The sequence below is a fragment of the Pseudoliparis swirei genome, chromosome 3 (assembly GCF_029220125.1).
Source record: "Pseudoliparis swirei isolate HS2019 ecotype Mariana Trench chromosome 3, NWPU_hadal_v1, whole genome shotgun sequence".
In the NCBI taxonomy this organism is placed as follows: domain Eukaryota; kingdom Metazoa; phylum Chordata; class Actinopteri; order Perciformes; family Liparidae; genus Pseudoliparis; species Pseudoliparis swirei.
This window is the reverse complement of record NC_079390.1, coordinates 10801744-10808065: the sequence shown is the minus strand read 5'-3', so window position 1 is coordinate 10808065 and position 6322 is coordinate 10801744.

Genomic DNA, 6322 nt, shown 5'->3' with positions numbered 1-6322 from the left:
GCTCTACTCACTGCACATCTAGCTGGAAAATCAGCCTAGATTATTCAGAAAAGATGATGTGCCTTTCACACACATCAAATGTTGCGACAGGACCAAGCGGTACTCTCACCTTGTGCTTCCCACCTTTAATGGTGAAATATTCTATGGGAAAGAAAATGAAAATATTCTTCAATGAGGAAGCAGCTCGAATAGTTTTTCGTTTGAATAAAACACATTCCGTTGCAATGTACCAGGTGGACTTTTGGAGGGAAACATTGTGTTTGAAGAGAATACATGTGGGAAAATCTATACGATCTACTTGTATTAAAAACACCACACAATGATGGTAACATGCAACTCAAAGATTGGGGGTTTGCTTGAAATGATCAATGCACGAGGTAGCATCAAAGGTAAATAGATGGGTGGCAAATAGAGAGAACGGGGGGTAGTATGCTGAATGTACACAGCAGCCAATACTAATAAGGAGAAGCTAAGCCGTTAGTGAGGCTTAAAGCAGCTTACGAAGAGTCTCTATTTGGCTGCAGTAATTTTTTTGTTTAAAAAAAAAATTCTTGTGGCTTGGTATTTTCCTCACGTACACTGTATGTCAGACATAATGAAAGGAAATCCAGCTCTGCTGAAATCCATCCTCTGCTGCCCAGAGCTTAAGTTGGGCACTGTGAAGTAGTTCTGAAACTGGGCACTTCGCAAATGATGGAAAACAGGCTTCTGGACGCGCGTGAATTAAGTTATCAACATTTAATGGCAGGAAGTGTAGAACAAACATTCAAGGCTCACGATCGTGCTCTTCTTCGGCTCCTCCGCCCTCCTTCCGGCGTCGAGAATACCTGTGGAAGAGACCCGATTTCTCTAATTCACAGAGTTTTATACTCAATGTCTCTGGCCCCGGTCAAAACATCACTTCCGGTCAAGTCGCTAAACAAGTATTTTCACAATAAGAGTCCCGTCTTATTATTGTCCGCATTAAAGTCACTTTCACAATAAAAGTCCCTTGTTATTGTAAGTCACTTGACGGAATTCAACCGGCCTCGTCAATCTATAATACTAACATACAGTCACTCTCATGCAATATACATTAATTCTTGCCATTTACATTGGCATTGAGTAAACATTACCCCTATGCTTCATAATACATTAATAACAATATCAATATTCTCCCTAATATTTTCTATTATAATATCTTTCTATATGTATTAATTTAAAACATAAGACCTCTGCAGATGTTATCAAAATAAACTATTACAACCTAACAGCACTTAATATGTAGTAAAGGGAGCTTAATTGGAAAGGAGATGCTGGTGTGTGTTTAAACAATGTTAACATTAATGCAAGTGTACCATCCATATCCAGAAATGTCTTTGTGAGATGTAACCTTCTCGAGGTGCTATATATTTGAATTCAGGTGGGTTCTGGCTATTAATAACACCCACTTCAGTAAGAGAAATCCCATCGAAGTGACAGGAATCCATTTAAATGTGTGAATTTAGGCTTTTCTTTATGGAGGACTTAAAATGACTTAAGTATAAATAAATAAATAAATGAATGCATGAATAAATACAAGAATAAATAAATAAATGCTTAAATAAATGTATAAATGAATAAATAAATGCTTAAATAAATGTATAAATAAATACAGGAATGAATGAATATGTTATAAATCAACAAGACATCTTTAAATAAATATATTTCTGCATTTCTGTATTTCTTCATATATGTATTTCTCTATTTATGTGTCCACACGTATTTCTTCATTTATTTATGTGTGACATTTACGTGTCCGTATATTCAAATGAGCTGGGGCGGTCCGAACCTCTGTCTGAAGCATGATTGGTCACAGGAGTGTGATGCACCTGGTGTGTTGTGCTCTACTACTTCTGCCTGGCACATGAAGCTGAAGTTGACTCGCTCAGCTCACCGTTAGCAGAAGTTAGCCTAGACAGCTTTTTGACTTCAGCCGTTTATCAATTCCAAGAACACTGAGTACAGACTCGTGTTCTTTTGGAGTCTGGTTTTGGGAGTCCAGACTCTCGAGGACGCAGGACGGTCTTTCTGGTCTTGTGACGTCACCACATCAACTGTTCTTGCGCATGAATTTACTCCAATTATTCACTGTAAAATACTTTACAGTGGAGTAGAATGTGTTGCGGTGTTCACTGTTGTTTGGCGTAGGCTACGAATAAACGATAATAAATATACAACGTCTCGTAGCTTTCCTGACCCAGGGTCGCTACAATATGAAGTTATGAATCTTAACCCTCAGTCAAATTGACGTAACGTTATCTTTTAGGAAATAATAAACTCGTTGTGCTCTTTAGATCCTCCAAAACCTAATTATATCTCATGTTTAGCCGCTACGGAGACGTCAGAGCCAGCGGAGCATTTCAAAAAGTCCTGCCGAGATCAGGCTTCTCTCGGCGGCCACACAGCGCGCTGAGCGCCCGGAGCTCACTGGTCCCGCGAGCAGGACCTCAAATCTCCGTCGCATATCCTTATTAGGCTGAATCTCGATAAATCGACCACAGATTTGATGCTTAAACTACTAACTTCACGGCTGAAAACATCCTTAAATTACATTCCGTGACTCAACAACAGTAGTATTTAGAATGTACAGACAAGAATGCATAATAAACGCTGTTCGTCTACAGATCCAAGTGCTAGGGATCGATTGCTTCTGTCTTGGTCCCTGACTTGACCAATCCTGTTCAACAATGAGGTTCGGACCCCCCAGCTCATTTGAATATACGGACACGTAAATGTCATACATAAATAAATGAAGAAATACGTGTGAACACAGAAATAGAGATATAAATAAATGAAGAAATACAGAAATGTAGAAATACATTTATTTAATGATGTCCTGTTGAGTTATAACTTATATTTATTAATTTCTGTATTTATACATGTTACATTACATTACATTACATGTCATTTAGCAGACGCTTTTATCCAAAGCGACTTACAATAAGTGCATTTCAACCTAGAGTACAAACTAAGAACAACAAGAATACAGGAAGTAACATTTCCTCAACATAGTCGAACTACAAAAGTACCATAAGTAAGTGCTATCTAAGTGCCACTGAAGTGCTAATCTGTGTTTTAATCCAGATATAGTCGGAAAAGGTGTGTTTTCAGTCTCCGTATACATGTATAAATACATGTATTTATACATGTATTTTTGTATTTATTTATACATTTATTTAAGCATTTATTTATTTATTTATACATTTATTTAAGCATTTATTTATTTATTCTTGTATTTATTCATGCATTCATTTATTTATTTATTTATATTTAAGTCATTTTGAGTCCTCCATATTTTCTTACATTGTGTTCTTTATCAGTGGCATATTATGTCCAGTGCAGGGCATCTTGGTGAGGTTGCTTTCATCCGCTCACCTTGCAGTCACTGGATCGTTCGGTAGTCACACTGCTGCTCGCCATCGTTTGCATACATTTAATGACATTCTTACCCACATTTTTTAAAAGTGGGGCATGCATATTCAACTTAATCTTGTCATGGAATGATGCCATATAAACAAACTGTGCAATGCAAAAGGCAAATGAGCACACTTTTAATCTTCTCATTCAAATCTAAAGCAAAAAACAAAAAAGTAGTATTTTTAGGTATGTTGTCAAAATGAATAGTGGGCTCAAATTTGATAATTGCATGTAGTTCATGTCTGATGTTTCTTATATTTCATTACATCTGGCTGTGTCTTAATTGGCACTTCTTTATCTAATACCAGCTGTTTACATCTTTCTTATCAGCTTGGGTTGGAGCAGTTCGTCACAGCTTCACAGCCTGAATCTGCATATCTAAACAACAGCACAGACCGATTTAAGACCTGTCAGCTTAACCAAGCTGCTCATCTTTCTCTTAGTTTTTTCTGAGTAAACCAGGTGTCTCTCTTCAATCCTCTTCTCTTTTCTTTTATTCACTGCAGATTTTAGTTATATATTTGTATTATCTGTTTCCTATATATATATATATATGTGTGTATATACTGTATAAATATAAATATGTACTTCAATCTTTTTTCTCTTAATGAGTTAAGTCCCAGCATATTTAATGAAAATCAATCAGTAAGGTTCATCAGAGGTGTTATTACCTTCGCATTGAAAATGCGGAAGGTAATGTTTTGATCGCCGTGTATTTCTTTATTGGTATGCGTGTTACTCGCATAACACAAAAAGTATTAAACCGAATCGCATGAAATTTGGTGGAATGATTGGTTATTATCCGGGGACCATTTGATTAGATTTTGGGATCGATCGGGTCAAAGGTTAAGGTCATGAAAAGGTCAAAATCTTCTTGAATCGCATGAAATTTGGTGGGATGATTGGTTATTATCCGGGGACCATTTGATTAGATTTTGGGATCAATTGGGTCAAAGGTCAAGGTCATGAAAAGATAAAAATCTTTATTTTACCATAGCACGGTCAATTTGTATCCAATTGGCATGCAACTAATGCCAAAATGTTCATAATTCAATGCCCAATCTTGTGATATGCGAAGGTATGCGCTCTACCGAGTGCCCATTCTAGTTATCATTGTTTCACTCCTTCTTACCTCTGTCTTGCAAACAGACAACTATGGGTTAATACTCTGAATGAAAGACGTACTTACTAGTTCACTGACACATGGCTGGAATATGAGAAATGTATTTTCCGTTTTGAAGCAATCTGGGTAAATTGAAGTTATTTCACTGTATTCACATTGAGATTGTGAAAATGTCAGCGTGCTAACGCGCTAAACCTCGATTGTGATGGATTCAAGGATATATTACGTCATTATATCGTACAAAACAGGATTACACAATGAAATGCAGTTGCAGCCCCACCCACGCTGCACGCACACAGGAGCTGTATAGACATATATGATTTAGTGGAGTTGAGGAGTCTCGCAGTGTAGAGAGAGTAAAAGGAGACACATTTAACGTTGGATACCTCCATCACATTGTTATTATAAAAGTCTGCTCCGTTTCTCGCTCCAGTTTGCTGCACAAAGCGACTGGAAGGAGTTGCAAAAGAGGCTAAAACCCCACACCCCCATTCCGTCAACCTCACCTGCTGACTTCTGAACTGCACATATTGTGATGATGTCATTTTTGTACGAGATTGTTTGAGATGTATCTCTGTTTTATTTGGTCTTGCATCGACTCGCCTCCTGTTGCTGCCTTTTGCACCAGGTCATAATTGAAAATGAGAACTGCTTCTCAATAGATGTCTGGTATAAAAATAATGATAATAATATTAATAATAATAAATACTCTTTTAAATTGTTACAGCTCAGTTGAGGTTTGAGCATACAGGGTTCTTAAAAGTGCAAATGCTGAAGGTAAAAGTGACTTCCGAAACGCCTCGGGAGGAACAACAAAGAACGTTGAAAGGACCTTACTTTGCATGAGCAGCAATCACACAAAGGAAAAGACAAACCCGGGCGGCTGTAATATAATGTGCTTGCAGATAGGCAAAGCGTATAGCGTTCCGTCTCAGGCAGCATTACAGGGACATAGAAATAAGAAAAGGAAGGATAACAGGGGAAATGACTTCAGCTCTCTGGGGACAGACCACATAATATCAAGAGACTACAGAGAGAAAACTCAATATGATCAACATTAAGTAATAGGAAAATGGTTAGGAGGAATATGGCTTTAATATAAACCAGCATTCATCAACCTCCTTCAGAGTAGGTCCCTTGTTCCAGAGCCTGCCAATTTGACTCTCCCATCAAGCGTGACGAGCTGCTGGATATATATGCTATCAAAGAATTGAACCCATGTGACCTGCTCCCCCTAAGGATGAAGTAGCACCCTTACAAGTGCACTAAGAAGTGGGCGATGGAGCACAAACACGCATCCTGTAACAGTTTAGCTCCACGCCTTCCTTTTTGGAATAGTTGATTTCATCCTGTCACCATCTCGTCAATCCAACTCCCCTCACCTGCCTCTGATCACTCCCTCGTTAGTCCCTCATTCCCTTCACCTGGTCCTCACGCCCTTCTCACCTGCAGCCCATCCCCTCATTAGTCCCTCACTATTTAGCTCCCTCACTTCCACTTGTCCTCTGCCAGATTGTCTTGTGTTTTTGTGCCAAGTTCTCCAGCGTTATTAGAGTATATTCCTGACCTGCCTGTTCTGACCTCTGATTCTCTGCCCTGCCCCTTTTTGGACTTGTTTGCTTCTTCGACTGATCTCCCGGTTTTGACCCAGCCTGTTTCCAACCAAAGACAGTATTCTTTGTTACTCCTGTCTGAGTCGTGCTTTTGGGTCCACTCTAATAGCGCCGTGACACACCCTCCATGGCAGGACACGGCACAATG